Genomic DNA, 20,458 nt, shown 5'->3' with positions numbered 1-20,458 from the left:
AATTGAACAAAAACTCTGAGCACTGGATATGGGCTTTAGAAACACAGAAGTTAACATTGCTTAACTTGGTGACATCTGAAAAACTGCTGCGTGGTTTCTACCCAGGGGTTGCTTCTATTATGCTCTCGGGATGACAAATGATTGTACCTGAACCAGGTGAGAGAAGGATTCAGGTTTTCTTCCTAAACACATCTGCACCTGTAAGCCAAGAATAAAACAAGAGAACCCTGTCACCGGGTTGTTACCCCTGTAGAGAAACTGATTTCTCTTTCACATCCATTTTAAGGAACATGCTAGCATTCTAAGTCCAAGGAAACAACTTTGTTTATCCTGACTATTCTTCATGGCAAAATCACAGAAGCCCATTCAATGACAGCAAACAGGAGAAAATCTAAGTGCTCAAATAGAACAGAAGTCTGGACTAGCACAGAAGTGGCTGCTTCCCTGCACCTGTCTCGTGACGGCCTTGAAGGTTGCAGTTTAAAGGGGAGCCCAGGAACCTCTCGCTCCTGAGCATGTGACACGACTTAGGTGTAAGTACATTTAATTAGAGCATTACCCAGACCCCCATACAGATGTTATTGTCTTTTATGTTGTTGTTGTTTTTTCTTTTCTTTTGATCTCTCTCTCTCTGTTCCACTCCTGTTGTCTTCAGAAAACCAAGCTTAGTGTGCCAAACAGGTTTTTAAATATTCAGCCCTTAACATGTTTGAATACAGATAGTTCTCACAGCTGGGGGTCCACTGTCTTCTGGAGGAGTGAGCAGAGAATTATCCATATGAATGGTGACCCAGTGCACACACAAATAAAATACAGATGCTCTGCTTCATGGGTGTATGTGTGTAATGTGTGTTGTGTCTGTGAGTCTTTGTACCAAAGGGTATCTGTATTGTGCAAGATATACATATTTTTTTGCCTGCTTCATGAGAAGAGAAAAAAGATCATTTCCCTCCTCCCCCTTTAAGGTATTTGTGTGAAGTTCCCATTAGGATATATCCGTCCCTAGAGTACTGCTGCTGCTGAGTTCCATCCTGTCACTGTTAAGTTTGTAATTCACATGTCAGTCCTAGATTTGTCAAATAATTCATGTCAAGTAAGAGTCAGACAGGAAGGGCCAACTGTTTCTTAAAAGAAAAAGCAAAGGCAGAGGAGCTAGATGCTAGACCATTCCTAACAGTTAGGGCCGGCTCCAGACCCCAGAAGCTGCTCTGGTCTCTGTTCCCCCTCCTCCACGCTCTCCCCGCCCCCTCACCCCCCCCCCCCCCCCCCGGCCCCCATAGCTTGATGAAAGCAGTTTTCTCAGGAGAAATGTAGAGGGGAAAACATAATGTCTTCTTTATCTTATCGAATACTTCAATTATTTTATCATTTTTTTCCTCAAGATGGACCACAGACATATTTGGTTATTCATTCACACAATAAACCTCATCCTGTCGTAACTTTTAAGGGACTGTCTGGGAATATTGAAAGTAACTCAACTCCAGCAAAGTTAAAACAGTCTCTTCATCAAATTAAACATTATCTAATGTCTCCACACAGCTATTAAGGACATACGCAGCTATGTGCATACTCTACAAATGGCTTCGATTACATATTAAAATTCTAATTAAAAATTCTGTCTTATCTCCACTGCTGATTTGAGATTACACTGTAAATTGTGGTTTGGGGTGAAAGCTCATGAAAAAAGAAATAATAAAGATTTCTGGAGGTTGAAAGTTGGAAGTTCAGGGCAGAATTAGAGTATTTCTGATAGGAAGAACAGTATACAAGATGATGAACAACTTCAGAGACCTTTCGATCCATGAAGGCAAACCCTGGTGAATTGAACTCCACAGTTTAGTTTCTTAAAACTTAGAGCAAGACAGACACGGGAGCTGCAGGATGTAAGAGAAAACTAAATGGAAAAATTGCAATCACGAAAAGCACGAAAAACTTCACCATGCAATTTGGCTAACTAGAAACCACATTATAAAATATAAACTAAGGTTTTCTAATTTTTTAGATCCAGAACACAATAAATGTTACTTAGATTGCCATGTAATTCATAACTAGAGGAAATATTATTTGTGAGAGTGTTTCACTGATGGATAATTTAATGAAAAGTATTAAAACCTACAGTATTCCTAAAAGGAGGAAAAGAACACTTTATTTCTCTTCCCCCCACCCTGCCCCGATAATTCTCTCCCTTCAGCACAGTTATAGACATTTTATAGTTGATCTGATCAACTTCCTGACAGACCATTTGAATTAGATAACGATTTGGCTTTTAGAAAACCTCAAGCAAATCAATTAGTAAAGCAATACAATGTTCTGAAGTAATAGGAGAGTATTTTGTTCCACTTCCAGCTCACTGTTGGAAGTCTACTCTGAGCATACAGAGAACAGAATGCTGATATTTCGAATGGTAACAAAGAGAAATTATTCTCATTGTTGTATGTGTAAATGAAACAATATGTTTTCCACGTTTCTATAGATGCTTGCTCAAGGGGTCTCAGACTTAGAGCACAATGAACAAAAAATTAACATGTAATTGATTGATTAGAGTTGATATTCCACACAAAAGCATTTCAGAGAAGTTGAGAAACTCTTACAAGGGGATTAGGCAGCAAAAATAAAAACAAATTGGTAAAGATTCCATTACATTTACTTTTCATAGCTTTTCTATCCTTTTCTTTAAAAAAAAAACGCAGAATATTCTAGAACACAAATATTTTCTCTAATAGTTGCAATTGTGAAATTTTTCTTCTTAGCACACAGTGATTATTGTGTTTCTTGTTTCTTGATGGAAATAGGACTTACCTGGTTTCTTCAACAATTGTTCCCAGAGCTTCACGGCAATTGCTAATGCTCTGAAACAGGAAAGGTTTCAGGAAAAGTGCCGAATTCCTGTCTTTTTGTCAAGTGCAAGTTTTCTCCATCCAAATCTTTTTGATAAAAGTCAGTATAAAGCATGATTTATTAATATGCCAAAGCCATTACAATCCTGAACTAAAATGCTGTTGGACCTTTCCCTAGCTACTGCTATTTAAAGAAGTCTTTAAAAACCAATTTAATTTCCTTCCACCCAGTCAAGTTTTCTCCACAGATAATTGGCTTTCATTATATACACAAAAATGCATCAGTGAAGTCAATATGTATTAGGTATTTAAATATTTTCAGGAAAATCTGAAAACTATGCCTGTTGTTATGTTTGGGTACCCAAACACACACTCATTTGACTCCATGGAACTCGTCATTAATACTCTTATCATGTAAGAGTTAGCACGGTGGAAATAGTAGAAGTCACACAGGCAGCCACATTAATCATTAGTAGTAGTAGGTGTGCCACAAAGCAAGTTTTGTATATAGATGCTATCTTCTTTTATTTTAGGCAAATGCCTTATAAAGCAATGGTAATTGTGTTGGGTTTTTGCATTCTCATTACTTGAATATTTCCATTTCATTTTCTGATTTTTTTCCCCTAAATATCATTTACGTAATATGCCTTTTAGGACTTAGAACTTATTTTGGTATATTATTATCATCAAAAAGTATGTTTGAGATGCTAATGCATGATCTCGCTAATTGTTCCTAAGTAGCTTGAAACATTAGATTAGCAATGTTTATAATACAGCATGACAATATGAAATCAATTACTATGCACATCAGTCTTTGACATTTCAATGCATTGCTACTGTGGTAAAGTTGCCATAAACTTAAAATGAAAATCGAACTAATGAAATGGTCATTGAAAACATAGCACTAATCATCAAAGTTGAAATGGGGTCTACTTACTTAATATACATCCTCCTCTGAATTCTCTGTTCTTGAAGTTGAAGAGTTGCCATTTAAGAACTTCTCACAAGTGTCCTCTTGACCCCCTAAATTCCCCTCCAAGGAGGAACTGTTATCAAATAAGAGATCCCCATTTAAATAACAATACAACAATGCTATGCTATGCTATAAAAATCACTTAACTTCTGAGAACTAACTGATACGCTGAAGCTCCTTCCTGGACATAAGTCCTTGCTGCTTTCCAGTGACAAATTAGAGTCTTCAGAGTTGGGACTTTAGGAGAGACTTTATTTTTAACCCCAGGGATCTGAGGTGGTATGGGGAAAATGATTTCTTGGTATTTACTTGCTTTCTGAAGGAGCAAACAAGGTTAGCATTTTTATTTTTTCAATCCAAGATCAAAGACAGACATGTTACAGGAAAATATCATCGTTTTCTGAGTTTATTTTGAGGTCTGAGACTTGTTCTTCTCAATGAGAAATAAACTAAAACAAACCACAGAGCTCTCCCCCCGCCCCCACCGCCCACCATTGCCAAAAAAATTTGTGTGTGTTGATTCTGTCTTGTTACTTCAAATCAAAAGCAGACAATCACACCAGAAGAGGAAAGAAATAAGTACTTTTAGGCAAAGACCTTTCTCTTCTCAGTCTTACTTTCTGCCCTTTGCCCTATGACCTCTCTGTAGATCCTGGTGTGTCTTCCTCTTGAGGAACAGTAAATACCCCAGGACACACAGACAGCACTTATGGAAGCCAACTTCAGGAGACACCAAGTTGGCATTTGCAGTGGTAACAAACCAGAAATGATAGCATCATAGAGGTTTATGAATTTTTACCCCCATAGTCACAAACATCAGACGTTTACTTTCTAAAGAGAGCTTTTAGATCCTTCCTGCAGTTTCCATAGTGATTTCATCCCCCCCCTTTTATAACAGATTGGCTGAAGCACTCCTACCCTTTGTACGTTAAAAGGCCTGTGCAATACCAACTGTTGCTATAAAAGGTAGCTGAGGTACAGATGCAGTACCTACTGCCGAAAATAATTGAAACAGAGACATACTGGTGCAAGGTTCCAATAGGCTTTTTTTCCCCCTCCTGTATCTGTGTATAGTAGAGGAGAAACATAATTTTGTCTGAATTCTCATAATTACCTGAGTTAAATGTAGTTATATTTTACACAGTGTAGCATACTTATATTAAAACACTCATCATACAAAACATAATCCTTTCATAAAAGGCTTTAATATAGCTTACATTGTTCCAAGTGTCTGGGCTTGTTAAACACAAAAATTCATTATGGAAACATTTTCACTTCGGTTACCTTTTAGTTCCCACGGCACTGTTTATTCCAGTGACTTATTCTTCTGTTTTCTCCTTCTTATTTCTCCATTTTAATTTATATCTTAATACCAACGTATAGGTATATTTATATTTTCTATTATTTCTGTTAAAAAGAATACTGCACCATGTTTTACATGGTTCTTCTTTCTATTAAAATTGAGCATTTAAATGAATTTGAAATGATATACTGACTTTTCTTCCAACTCTCAGAGTATTTGATAATGTTAGCACCTACATAAACCCGGTCACCAGATGCAATAATCCTAAGAGAAATGTCTATTTTCTACTTATTAAAAATACTGAATTTTTGTCACTGTGCTATACACATATGACAAATAAACTTTTAACTCTAAATATCCTTTTTTTTGGATACTGTGAGAAATGGAATCTTTGTATATTTTATCTCTACATATGAATTGACTGAAATGACTATAAATACAAGAATGATTACCACTTTAGAAAAAAATTCTAAGAAAGCATTAAGATAAAATATATTCATATATATTTCATATTCCATTTCCAATTTACATAAAGATATTGCTTTGCTTTGTGGTTATTACAATCTACACATTATTTCATTTCAAACTGCTTCTGTTAAAGTTTCTAAACAACATCTAGTCTCAACTTTTTGCTCAACTTAGGAGAAAATATTTTTGTACCTCTTTTATAATCTTACTTTTTTTCCAGGGAAAATGAATCATTAAAGTAGATTTTGAAGAAAAAGTTATGGATTGACATATCCAGTGAAAATTCCAAGAGTTGATGGAAAGGTAGACACGAATAATGATAGGAGAGCTCTTCATAGGTCAAGAAGTAGGGATTTCCTGCATCTTGATGAGTGGCTTGGTTGCATGTAAGAAAACTCAAAGTACTAATTAACCTGGAGATCAAACTTCTGAGTCAAAGAAATACTAGATCTCATTCCATCTAGAACTAGTTCAGATATTTTCAAGTCTAACTTTTTCTTCATTTTTTTGTTGGTACTAGGATTTGAACTCAGAGCCCACTGCTGGCTACACAAATACTCTACCACTTGAGATTCACTTTGGTCCTTTGTGCTCAGGCTTGTTTTTCAGATAGCATCTTGTGGCTTTTGCTTAGGCTGGGCTCAGACTGAGACCCTCTTAGGTCTCCTCCCACGTAGCTGTGATTACTGGCAAGAACTACCACACCCAATCTGACAAATTCTCCTTAAATACATTATATGCTAGACATTTTGGTAGATGTTGGGTGTTTCTGCATTTGTGAACAAAAGGTATCAGTCTTGAATTCATGGGACTTCCAGTTTGGGGCAGAAAAGGGAAAATACTATAGTAAGCAAGTAAAATACATACTTTTATTAAGGAAACCACTCCGCCCTGTCTGTTGGTCTGTCTGTGTGTCTATGAGTGTGTGTGTGTGTGTGTCTGTGTGTCTATGATTGTGTGTGTGTGTGTGTGTGTGTATGTGTGTGTGTGTTGGGACTGAGGCTTAAACTCAGGACCTTGACTCTGTCCCTGAGCTTTTGTGCTCATAGCTAGCACTGTATCACTTGAACCACAGTTCCACTAATGTCATTTTTTGAGGTGGTTAATTGGAGATGAGTCTCATGAACTTACCTGACTGGGCTGGCTTCAAATGACAATCCTCACTCAAATCTCAGCCCCCTGAGACAGTGGCATGAGCCACTGTCACCCATTCAAGAACAGGTTTTCATTTTCATCAAAGATTGGAGGAATGTGGCACATGTAGGCTATAGGGGAGGAGTATTCCAAACACAATAAGCTCATTCTAAGTTTGAAGAACTAGAAGGCTAGTGTAAATGCAGCAAGAGTGATGAGTAGAGAGGGTATAAACTGGGGTTATAGGTTCATTTCATTCCAACCAGAATGGGGCACCATTGGAAGGTTATAGACAGAAACATGACATGATCAGATTTAATTTTCAAATCATTCTGCATGCTGTATGTAAAGGAGTTTGGAACACAAAAAGATAAATTAGGAGTAAGGGGTTATTCTAGAGAGCCTGTTAAGAGATGGTGAAGGCTTGTACAGGGAAATGAGATCAAGAGTAGCTGATGAAAACCTATTTGAGCAGACAACTGAGAAGAACTACAGGTTTTAAAAAATATCATAGGCTTTGAGTAGATGACCAGATAATTTCAAGTTTGTTTTGAATGGGGCTTTGGGGGACTATATATAAAGAACACAATGGGAGGAAAAAAATAACAGGATGGGGAAAATACAATTTCAGTTCTAGATGGGTTAGATTTTAGACATCTTTGAGTATCTCAGAGACATAATCTGAGTTGAGGGTAAATAAATTTGTGAAGTGTTAGCATAAAAATAATACCTCAAGATAATTTCTTCTTGTTGCAAAAAACAATACTCCTCTGAAAAAGCTGTACATAAAATAGAAACTGAGTTCTACACTGGAGATCTGAACAATATCAACATGTAAAGTCTGATGAAAGTTAAGGAGATAGTAAGAGATGGATGGAGAAGAGAGAAAGACAGCAGTACCTCAGAAACTCAGGCAAGGGCTCACTTCAGAAGGCCCAGTGCTCAGGAAGAGATGAACAGAAAAGACTCCTTTGGATTAATTCACATGGAACCAAGGTGGCTTGGTGGACTAGGAAGGAGGATGCCTTGAGAGAGACAACTGGAAAGTAAGGAAGTAGAGCTTCACATGGCATAAATCTTTGGAAGTTTGCTCATGAAAGGAAGCACATGATTCAGTAGTAGTAAGGGAAGAAATGAATTCAGAGATTTCTTCTTGAACTCAAAGGAGGTCTCCTCTTCCTCCTCCCCCTCTTCCTTCTCCTCCCCCTCCTACTCCTCCTCCCCCTCTTCCTCCTCCCCCTCCTCCTCCTCCTCCCCCTCCTCCTCCTCTTCCCTCTCCTCCTCCTCCCCGCCGCCCCCTCCTCCCCATCCTCCCCCTCCTCCCCCTCCTCCTCCCCCTCCCCCTCCCCCTCCTCCTCCTCCTCCTCCTCCTCCTCCTCCTCCTCCTCCTCCTTCTTCTTCTTCTTCTTCTTCTTCTTCTTCTTCTTCTTCTTCTTCTTCTTCTTCTCCTCCTCCTCCTCATCCCCCTCCCCTCTTCCTCCTCCTCCTCCTCCTTCTTCTTCCTCTTCCCCTTCCCCTTCCTCTTCCTTCTCCCCTCCTCCCCTTCCCTCTTCCTCCTTTTCTTCTTCCTCCTCCTGCTGTTTCTTTTCTTCATCCTTCTCTTCTTTCTTCTTCTTTTCTCTCTCCCTTTCTCTTTCTCAAATGATGATTTTAGAGGATGTTTAACAGTGATTAATTTACCCATGGAAAGAATGTTTAATGGATAAGGAGAAAGAAATGGGGAACCATTTAAAGTCCTTAATAAAGTAAGAAGAAGCAAGAGTCAGAGCAGGAGTAGAAGGATCCACATTGACTAGGAGAAAGAGCATTTTCTCAAAATAGGAGGGGGGAGAAAGCAAGGAAGGGCAAAAAAAAGCAGGTAAAGTAAAAAGGGGAAATGAACCAAACACTTCCACTGTTGAAGTTTAGGGTAAGGTGCTCAGCTGAGAGAAAGGAGAAATGAATACCCTATGGAAATGTGATGACAGACAGCAGGAAATACATCCATTTACACCAACAAAAAAATATTCCTGACACTTGTGAAAGAAGGCAAGGAAAACTGTATTCATGTGAGGCTCTTGCAGCTGTGTTTTGCAGTAGGAAAATTAGACCAGCTCTACTCTGAATGTAAGGACAGGTGTTGATTTATATAGCCAAGGAACAGAGTGGAGATAGTGAATGGAAAATCACCAAGAAGACACATTAGGGTAATGAGGTTTTGGTTAAGTAGATTTGACAAGATTCTGAAAGTAGACAGTGGTGATAAGATGAAAAGGGTAGAAAGATATGATAAAAAATATTCAGGGCGGGGATAGTATCCAAAGTAATCAAATAATAAGGGTATGGCATTTTTAACTGCACTGCCTCAGATTCATTATTGGTAAAACTAAAAAAAAAAAACAGCTTAAGTTTGGAATCTAAATTAACAAAGTTCATGGGAGAATGTGTAGAGTTTGCTCAATGAGAAAGACTTACGTCACTGTGGGATGGAAATAGGAGCTTCCTTGACAAATACAGGATTGTCAAGCAGGTTTTTGTGCACATCTGAGATTTATGATCTTGAATCTAAAGTGAAACAATTCTGGATGCATGATTGATTTTCCCCCTCCCCCAGTGAAAGGTCGCTACTAGATATTGTTAGGTTTTTAAAAAGAGGTAGCCGAGTAAGAACAGCACCATGCACGTGGTATTCAGGTAAGGGGTAGGTTTATTCATCGTTCCAGCTGGCACCAGGCCATGTTGGCACTTACAAGGTGGGGAAAGGCCTGGGAAAGAGAGCTGGGAGAGCTGGGAAAGAGAGAGTGCTGGGAAAGAGAAGACAGCTAGAAAAAAGAGCTGGGAAAGAGAGCATCTGGGCCTGGGCTAGGCCTTATCTAGGGTATGGGCTGAGAAAGGTGTGGCCACATCAAATTCAGATGTGACCTCAGCGATGCAGATGTGACCTCTTCCAAGTCTGCCAGTTGCCTAGGTAACGCAGGTACTGGGTAGAGACTTTGCTGTGAGGAGGGTGGAGTCTGCTGGCCATCCAAGAGTAGACCTTACAGATATGGTACCAGACTGAGGCTTTGCTAAGATTATCAACCAAGTAACTGATGTAAAATGAATTGAGAATTGGAAGGAGAAGCAAAGAAATGGTGGGACAAAGGGTGAACTAATTCAGCAGTTATATTCACTAGACAATATGTTGGAAGGGAACTATACAACTTGAGGGGGGAGGAGAATTGGGAGGAGAAAGGCTGGGAGAAAATGAGGGAAGGAATGACACTGTTCAAAAAGAAATGTACTCAATACCTGACATATGTAACTGAAACCCCTCTGTACATCACCTTTACAAGAAAAAACATCATCTTGGATAAAGTTTTACATTCAAAAAATTCAAATCTCTTCTAAGAACTCTTTCATGTTTTAGCATTAGGAACATTTTTGGATTTCAGGAATATATAATAATGTCCATGCTTTTTATTTCATCATGTCTCTATTGCAAGCTAAAGTACTGGTTATTAGGAGCTTGTTAATATTTTTCTAGTGAAATATATTTGTTTGATGCAAAATGAGATAACAAAATTCATCCACATCACATAAGGGCAAGTCATGTTTTGCAGTCAAAGGAACTTTAGTCAAAGGAGGATGAATGAGAGGGGAGGGACAAGAAGGAGGGAGGGAGGAAATTTGGTCTTCAGCTCTAGTTTTAGAATTGCAAATAAAGGATTGTGGGCCTATAACCTTTAGAGATCACAGGGGTAGATAGACAGGGGTAAACTTTTAAAATATTTTAAAACAATATAGCAAGAACAGTAGCCAAGCTAGAAGAGAAGCCTAGAAACCAGAATTAGGGAGGGACCCTAAAACTCCCTACCACATTAAGAGTTAACCTTCTGGTTCTTACACTTTGAGAAAGTCCAGCAAAAGCCGGAGATGACTTGGGGACGTCAAGAGACTGTGAGTGAAGATATGGAGTGAAAAGATGATCTTAAGGCAACACAGCTTTTAATAGTAAACAACAGTAGGGTATATTTCTTATATTACCAACCAGTACCTTGGAGAGAGACCATTATATTATAATGATATGACGCTGTCATAATCATACATACACAGTGGTGTAGCATTAAGGAGGAAGAGCTGGTATATGGGAGTAGACTAGGGACAGGTAGGAAGGGGATCAGAAAATATTTTCATTATACTTACATTTTATTAATCATGTAAGTAATGATAAAGGCATATAAATACTTTATACTTTACAAAAATACTCATTTAATCCTCTCACTAACTCATTTGAAAGGGTACTAACAACTATTCCCAGTTCACAGATGAGGAAACTGAGGTACAAAGCAAGTAAAAAAAAAAAAAAAGGCTTGCAGGCTAAATAATCACTACACAATAGACCCAGGATTTCAACCTAGGCAATCTGGCTTTCAAGCTTATATGTAAAACCACCCCTTTCCACATGGTGCTGTAAGTGAAACTTTCTGCTTCAGTCCTCTGCACCAAACACATGAGCCTGAGATATGGCTGGCTTCACTTATTTCTACCTCCTCTGCACAGGGCCCGTGTCCCAGTTGCACAAGAAATGGCTGTTGTTACTGTTGCTGTGTGGTGTGAGATAATGCTGAAAAAGCTATTCTCCAGTGAGGCCGAGATCTGGAGGACAGGAGAGGCAAGGATCTAGCGTGGACTGGACAGCATTGTGTGCACTTGTGGCAGCAACTCTCAGTGTGTTTCCATTTTCACTACTGAGGAGGGAACATCTTGAAATTGAAAAGGGGCAGAACCAACAGAGGCTGAAAATTCCAAGTAAACCATGGCACAAATGTGTGAAAATGGTAAAAGAGGAAAACAGAGAGCAGAACTGGAGAATGAAGGCCCCGCCCTCTCAGGGCTTCAAGCACAACTTCTGCATCCTTTGGCTTACAAGAATTTAGAAGTGAGGTGATTTAAAAAAATGTAAAGACACTTATGGGCTTTGCAAAAGAATTTTAAAATCTTTGTAAAAAATGATGAGCTAATAGGTACATTTTTGTTCCTCTTTTTGTAAATAATAAATAGGAAAAAAATCCAGAATATATGACTAAGCAATGGCTTCCTACCAAGAAAAAGGAGAAAAAAGGGGAAAAAAGTGATTGGATTCTTGAGTCTGCTCCTCCGTGAGGCTCATGCCAACATACGGAAGAAGAATTTCTAAAAGTGATACTTGGATGGATAGGTTAGGCACAATTACCTAGGGCAATGACCATTTCTACCCATAGCAAAGAGAACAGAAATAATTAGAAAAGCCTTTATATATCTTAAAAAATTATACTAAAGTAAACGTATCTTCTTTGATAAGAACTTTTCGGGCCAGCAAACTGATGTTATAATCTCACACAGTGAAGACCAGGAACCACCAGATGGATCTGTCACTAAGAAACTCTGGTCTCTGGTTTTTTGCATTTCTGCTTTTGCTCACACACAGTGAGAGCATCCAGTTAAATCAAGAAAGAAACCTGAAACTACCTTATTTTGTAGAATAACAAGATATTTGGCCTAGAGATAGACAAAGATCAGGAGGAGCTAACAAAATGCTGTCTTTCTAGACTTTCGGTTGTGTTATATGGAAGAAGAATTTAGGTGTGTGGAATACTTGGGAAACACAAGTTTCCAGAGACCCTCCCCAACTCCAGGAAAAAGAATGTCTAGTAACTAAGGAGGACTCAGATTGGTCAAAAGTTTTATCATCTAGTGAAAAATATCATCCAATTATAGAACGTTATGAATAAGGAAAATAAACTGAAGAAGAAAGGTGGTTTTATCCACTGCTGTTGAGCACTAAGAGAAAAATCAAGATTTTGAGTTTCTAGTTCCACATTCTTTCAATAAATCTAGGGCCTCTGGATCTCCTTTGGCTTCTTCACAGCCCTGGGGAAATAGAGGAAGATGGCACTAATTATCCCACTAGATACACCCGCCTTTCCCGCAAAGCCATAACATTCCAAGTGGAAAGACCAGGAGCTCTGGGTTTGGAAAGATCTCTCAGCTCACAATGGCATGTGAGCTTCAAGTGTCATACAGCAATTGCTTCCTGCTGAAGAATGTCATCTGCTCTGTGAGGCAGACTGAATTTGACTTGTGGGTCTGTACTAAAAAATCTGTTATTTCTGGTTGATAGTCAAGTCGATTAGACTTGACAGAACTCAAAACCAAGTATGCAAATGCTCGCTCCATCAACACATTAACAAAAGTTTGGGGTGCCAGTAAGCAGCACTCTTCCATCTTGAATACATGTACGTTTTCTCATCATTTAGCACAGCAACCACCCTGGGGGGTCATTTTATAAACCACTTAAAAACTTCATACAAAAACATAAACTCTGCAATACAGCTCCATGTCTGGCAACTCTGACAAGAAATATTTTCTTGGTGCCCTTCCTAGGAGCACTCGAATTACCTACCTCTATAAAATAAAATGCCAAACTTCATCCAGACAGAGCTAAGAGGCTCTGTCATCTTTAGAAGAGGAAAGGACGAGAGGGAGGGGGTAACAAGTTCGACATGAAATGTATTCACTACCTTACTTATGTAACTGAAACCCTTCTGCACATCACCTTGACAATAAAATTAAAATTAAAATTAAAAAAAAGAAGAGGAAGGGACATTAGGATCAAGCATATACTTTTATATGCCATGCATGGTTAAAACAGTTATTCCCAAAGAAATCTGTGAAGTATTTTATTTGCTACCTATCGATCTGTACACTAATTTATCAAAATAAGACGATGTCAGCTATTAAATAGGTAATGTCACAATAAGGAAACCCAGATGCCAGCTAATAAATGGAGGGCGGCAGAATCCAGCACCGATCTACTGATGCCAAGACTCTGTTCTCCCTCTCTTTCTCTCTCTCTCCTTCTCTCCCCCTCTCTCTCCCTCCCTACCCCCCCTCCACTCCTCTCTCTCTTCAATTGCAGGATCATATGGATGAAAGGGGCTCCTTCTAGCTGACATGAAAACCAAGTTGAAAGAAAGTGGACTTGGAAATGGATATGTTTTAATGGTCTTATTTTTCTATTTATATAAAATCCATACATTTTCTGCTATTCTATTTTAAGCTAAATCAACAAGGAAACTGTTTTAGTTTTGTTTTGGGGTATGTGTGTGTTGGGGGGGAGTACAACATGTACCAATATTGGGGCTCAAACTCAGGGACTTATGCTCTTGCTTGGCTTTTTCATCCAAGAGTGGTAATCATTTGAAACATACCGGCATTTGTTAATTCAAAGTTACAAGTCTCTTGGATTTGTCTGCCCCTGTAGGCTTCAAATCTTGATCCTCAGATCTCAGCCTCGTGACTAGGTAGGATTACAGGCACGAGCCACGAGAACCCAGCCAGGTAGCTGCTTTTGATACAAAATTAAGGTTCAACACTGGGTCTAACCCTTATCTTTTTCCATGAGCAAGGGTGGCTAGGAAAGGTTTAGGAGAAAGATGTGTAGAAATTAGGATCCTCTCTATTGTCCCAGCATCCATTTTATAGGTACCATTTTCTTCATCTGTTAAACTAGAACCATTGAATAGATTATTTCTACAGTCCCTTCCATCTCTTACCTTAATTTTTTCACTTTATCTCAAGAACTCAAAGTAGCTCCAAATGCAGCTATAATCAGCAGGTACCAAAACATGGAATACATATGAGAAATAAAAAATCTGAACCTGAAGCAAACTTATTTGGATCCAGAAGACAAAGACTTAGATTATAATACATTAAAAGATATATGCTCCCTTTGCTGCCTCAAGCATTCTGATTTAGTACAGGATCAAGGATAGAAATAAGCAATGTGTGGGAAAATTTGATCTGCCGCTTGTAATTCTAATCCAATTATAAGCAGAAAATGCCAAATATATCTTCTAAAGACCCATCATTAAATTCCTTGCTCATTTTTATAAGCTTAAGAGTTTAGATAGTTTTGATGCAAATTTTAAGACTCCTGGGTACCTTTCATTTTCAACCAACATGAGAAGTAAATATGCAAAACTTTACAAGATCAAAAATTTCTCCTCAAGGACACTTAATTAGACTCATTTCTTTCTTTTTTTTTTCTTTGCCTCATATTTTCTGAAAGGAAGACCTGCTTTTGTGATTAAAAAACATATACTTGACACAAATTAGTAGTTGATGATAAATGCTAAGTATCATAATTACTTATTTCACTCACTTATTCGACTAGTAACTATAAATTACCTACTATGTGCCAGCTACTCTAATATGCACTGGGAATATAATATTGTTCATAAATAAATAGGTTTGTGGAGTTTAAACTAGTGGAAATGACATGGAAAAGGTAAAGGAGCAGTGTGGATACTCTGAGACAATATAGAGTAGCTAGTCAAGGCAGCCATTGATTTATATTCTACAAGGTACCAAAGATGCGTCAGTATTTTAAGAACATAGGTGGGTGGGTGGAGGGAGAGGGAGTTTGATAGATTGTCTTTTCTAAATTACTGTAATTTCAATATTATTTCTGACAACATGTTTTTTTTCCTGCTTAGCACTAATTCATATCATTGGTAGTATGTGGATGGTGGTGGTAGGGGTTCTATTAAACATTTTCCAATTAGACCCAGCTCACCAAATAAACTAAGTCAGGCTAGTGGACTTGGATTTAAATGACCTCACTGCTGGAACTCATCTTCTCCTATGGTCATACTATACAGCCAGAAATGTTTTCTGACTCAGACAAAGAAAGACAATAGAAATTGAATACTGACATGGGAAAAGCACTGTGTCTCTAGTTATTTTATTACTGCTACTAAGAAAACAATGGCACAGTTAAACTTAGACATTAATCCTCTAGATCTTAAGAGTCTGTTAATTCTTATTTTTCTCTCTCTATATGAAAACGTAGCCAGGTACCAGTGGATCACACCTGTCATTCTAGTTATTCAGGAAGCTGAGATTTGAAGATTGCAGGTCAAAGCCAACTGAGGCAGGAAAGCCCATAAGACTCTTATCTCCAATTAACCACCAAAAAGCCAGAGTAGAGCTGTAGCTCAAATTGTAGAATGCTAGCCTTGAACAAAAAAGCTCCCGGACAGTGCCCTAGCCCTTATTTCAAGCCCCAGGGCTGCCAAAAACAAACAAACAAACAAACAAAAACAGGGGTGGAGGGACTAACATGTGTATGTCAAGGTAAAATCATAATTGTTTTACTAATTTTTGGAGACATTTATGAATAAAATGTGGATCCTCAAAAATTGGTTGAAATAAAATAATGACCAGAATAAGTGGCAATTAAAACATTTTTGTCATCTCTGGTCATGTGAAATGTAATTATTTCTGATGAAAACTAAAAAGCATCACTGAATTACCTTAAAATCCTCAGTTTGAACTATCATAAAATAGAAACACCCTCTGGTTCTAGAAAAATAGGTTGTCAGGCAGTGTCAGATGGAGACAGCAGTCCCTAGATTTTTCTTTCTTTTCTTTTCTTTCTTTCTTTCTTTCTTTCTTTCTTTCTTTCTTTCTTTCTTTCTTTCTTTCTTTCTTTTTTTTTTTTTTAAGGCAAGGACTCACCCTGAAGCCCCAGAGTGGCCTTGATTCATGATCCTTCTGCTTCAGCCAACTGAGTGCTGAAATTACAGGTGGGCATAAACATGTTCATAGAGTCCCTGGATTTGGTTTGGTTCTGAGAAGTGAAGAATCCAGCAAACAAAAAAATAACACAGTGAAGCTAAATTTTGCAGTGAGAAGCCTGTGATCGTGGGAAGAAGGGAGAGTTTGAATCAGGATTCACCCCACAGTTCTTTAATAGCGGTGGAGATGTTTAGAGAGCGGTGGAGATGTTCAAGCAAGTTCCACACTATCCCTTAGCTCCCAAAGAAATTTCCTTACTCAACGGATTCAGTCGTGGGTCTTTCCCCCACAGAAGCTTCCTGAAAACACTGAGTACAGAAAAGGACATCGTTTATTAAAAAAAAAAAAAGGAACAGAGAGGAATAAGGATATTATCTAGAGATACTGCATCATGAAACTAAGAAGAAAGAAATCAGAAGTATAATGATAAATGAAGAATATTCATGAGAATTTCCTTTTTCATTTAAATTTTCTTTTTTTTCTTTCTTGAATTAAATCCAGGGACTTGTGGCAGACAGGAAAGCCACTCTACCACTGAACTGTACTCTCATTTCCAAAAGGAGTTCAAAAGTTTCAAAGGGGCAAATGAAAGCATTAAAAAAAATAACTTAACCATGAATGAAATGATAGTACAACATTTCCTTCCATGAACCAAACACACAAGAGTACAGGATCTGAGGAAATAGACAGGAAACAATGGAAGGTGACACATGAGCATTCAGAGAGCTGAAAAAATCACGAAAGAAAACTGTAATTAAAAATAAAGATGATGAATTACAGGAAGCACAAGAGAGAATGGACACTGATGATATCACAGCAAGAGATACAAGGAAGAATGAAGAAAAGAAAAGAGTGTATGGCGGGAGAAGAAGCTGCTGGAAGGAGAGAGAGGCGGGAAGAAGGATATACAAAATACGTACAGGCCTAGAATACCCAACATATGCCCAATTGGAGTCACAGAAAATAAAAACCAATGGAATAGAATATAAGTATTAACACCTATGAAGAAAATGTTCAAAGTTAACCAAATAATTTAATCTTAATCTCTTCCGGGAAAGTACATCACATCATGCAGATAGGGAAGGAGGTTAAGAAATGAGTTCAATGCAACTTCTCAGTGCTGAGAAGTTGCTAGAGTATAAGGGCAAAAATTTCCATGTGTTTCCAGGCAAAAATACATCTATTTCTCTGTGGGTTCATGTTAAAACAAGTACAGGAATCATGGTAGAAAAAAGACTTCGATGGTACACACATGAAAAGTTTTAGAAGTTAATATGGAAGATGAAATACTGGTTTTTCACAGATGGAGACCAAAGAAAATCAGTTAAAGCTGACATATGGAAGAGAAACAAATTTATTTAATATTACAAAGGTGGTTATGAAAGATAAGCTGCTTGTCTACAAGTAATAGTGAGAGAGAAAGAGGAAGGGAGGGTAGAAGCAGTGAGAGAGATGGAGGAAGAGGGAGGCCTAAGAAATATTAAGCATCTTCTCAGCAGGCTGAGGATCGTAGTTCAAAGCCAGCCCAGGCAGGAAAGTCCTTGAGATTCTTATCTCCAATAAACCACCAGAAAACCAGAAGTGGTGCTGTGGCTCAAGTGGTAGAATACTAGCCTTGAGCTGAAGAGCCGAGGGACAGCGCCCAGGTCCAGAGTTCAAGCCCCATGACCAACAAGAAAAAAAAAGAAAGAAATGTTAAGCATCTTATTGTTACACATAGTAGGGAATTAAAAGATACTAGCAGGTGGAATAGAGAATTAGAAAAAGTTGTTATAATGAAAATTATAGAAAAGACGTCAATCATCAAACATAACTGAAGAAACATGTACAAACATAAAACAACAAAGAAAAGCTACATTTGGATGTATTTATAAGTGACAAATCAAAAGCTAAGCATAAAGTCAGAAACCTAAGACCAAGCTATCTGTGACATCATTAAATGCAAATAACCTAATCTCACTAATTAAAAGAAAAAATGTTTGTAGATAGAATCACAGAGATAATTCCATTCTGTGCTGTATGAATAAAAAGTCAGGCAAAACAAACAGATTAGGGATGTTTGAGAAAAAAAAAAAAGATGAGGAAATACATAGCAAGCAAGTACAGACGAAATAAGATACTATGATCTTAATCTCAGCCAAAGATTAGTTCAGCACATGAAGTACTAAGACAAATAAAGACACTCTGTAGCATTAACAAGTATAATCCACAAAGAAGCTCACAATATCCATTTACCAAAAAATATGCCAACATTCCTGATGCAAAACCCATAAGTAAATTGGTAAGAAAAGAGTCATACTAAAACATGGACTTACAAATACATACATATACCTTCTATAAACATATAATAGCTCTAGTGAATACATATCAAATCGCATATCCAAAAACAGAGACTACATCCATTTTTAGATATCTAATTAATCATCATAAAGGGATATCTATTTTAGACTAGTAAAAATTAAAATAGTTTAAGAAGTAAAGATAGTATTGAAAATATTGTCTGCCCAATAAAGCAACAAAAAAGCAAAAATATGGAAAAAATCATCCATTTCCTAAAAATGTAATCGTTTTATGTCAAAGGACTACTAATTTAAAGGAATTCATAAATCAAAAAAAAAAACTGCAGAGGATCTAAATGATGACAACAAATATCTAAGTCCTAGAAAATGGTGAATGCTCATTGGCTCACCCCTGTAATCCTAGCTATACAGAAGGCTACGTACTGGAGGATTTTGAAGCCAGAGTTTGAAGCCAGTTGGGGAAAAACGTCCAACAGACCCCATCTCCAATTAACTCCTAAAAACTCAGACTGGAAGTATTGCTCGAGTGGTAGAGCACCAGACTTGAGCAAGAAAGTGGAGTTAGGGCTCCAAGTCCTGAGTTTCAGCCCCAGTACCAGCACAAAAACAAAGCCAAACCTAATATGATTCAATTAAAGCAACCATCATCAGTGAAGTCACACTTGCATATTTATGTTGCTAAACAAAGAGATTTAAATAAATGTATTGAGTATCCAACTCACAATATGAGAAACATCAATAATATAAGCATAAGAAATCAGATGATTAAAGTTGGTAAATCTCTTACATGGTCGGGGCAAGTGTTGTATATACGTCCATTGTAGACAGGAGTTACTTTATGGACCTGAGGATATACGTCATCAATGGAAGTACAGCTGAGCAAAGAATCTTTAGGGCAACATTTGCACCCAACATCAAACCATGCCTATAAGTACTCATCTCTATACACAGATTTTTAGCTCAAATTTATTTTTCCTTTTGCCTTCTTGAAGAAAGTTGTAAGTTGCTCACAACTGAAGAGACTTGGCCGACAATTAGTAGCCTTGGTTATGAGTCTCTGCCTCATAAACTCTATTGAAATATGAAGAAGCGAGAAACTCACTCACGGGATAATGGTAGACTTATTGAAATGATGGTTTTTAATCTAGCTCTAAAGCCGTTTTTCTTCCTACCACACCTTGAAATAAAGGTCTCAGTAAAGAAAGAGGAAAAAAGAGATAAAGGATTAATCTCTCTCTTGAGAGAGATATATAGATAAATAGAAGGATAGATAGAGAGATACAAGTAGATATAGATACATGATAGATATATCTGATACACATATATAGACATACATTCATAGATAGATCTACCCACATATAGATAGATTATAAATAGGTAGAAATAGATCTATTTATCTATACAGATAGATCCATCTCTATCTCTGAGAGAAAGAAATGAGTGAGATAGAGAACTTGTACAAACATCATTAGCCAACAACATCAAAGATGGGATTAAATCAATAATGAAGGGTGGGGGGGAGGATGCCTGAATAAAGCTAATACAACTATTAAATGGAATGGTGGCACAGTATTAAAGACCTAAAGGTTAGTTCACGCACCCAGCAGCAGCACTGGCCTGCTGAATGTATTTAAAGCACCTTTTAGGTTTTCTCTTACAGACTGTGACCAAAGCCTTTTGACTATCAGGGTAAGATTTCTTGACTTGTTTCTTTCATGCTTCTGAAAGAATAGGAACATAAGAGATAAGCTAATGAAATATGGTTAATAATTTATGTTAGGACTTATCCTTTACAGGCAGTATTTCTTTTGACATTTTCTAAAAAGGAGGGGGAAAGAAAGTGAACAAAAATCTTGCCCCA

The sequence above is a fragment of the Dipodomys merriami genome, unplaced genomic scaffold (genome assembly GCF_024711535.1).
Source record: "Dipodomys merriami isolate MVZ:Mamm:240054 unplaced genomic scaffold, mDipMer1.0.p SCAF_10, whole genome shotgun sequence".
Classification (NCBI taxonomy): domain Eukaryota; kingdom Metazoa; phylum Chordata; class Mammalia; order Rodentia; family Heteromyidae; genus Dipodomys; species Dipodomys merriami.
This window is presented reverse-complemented; position numbering follows the sequence as displayed.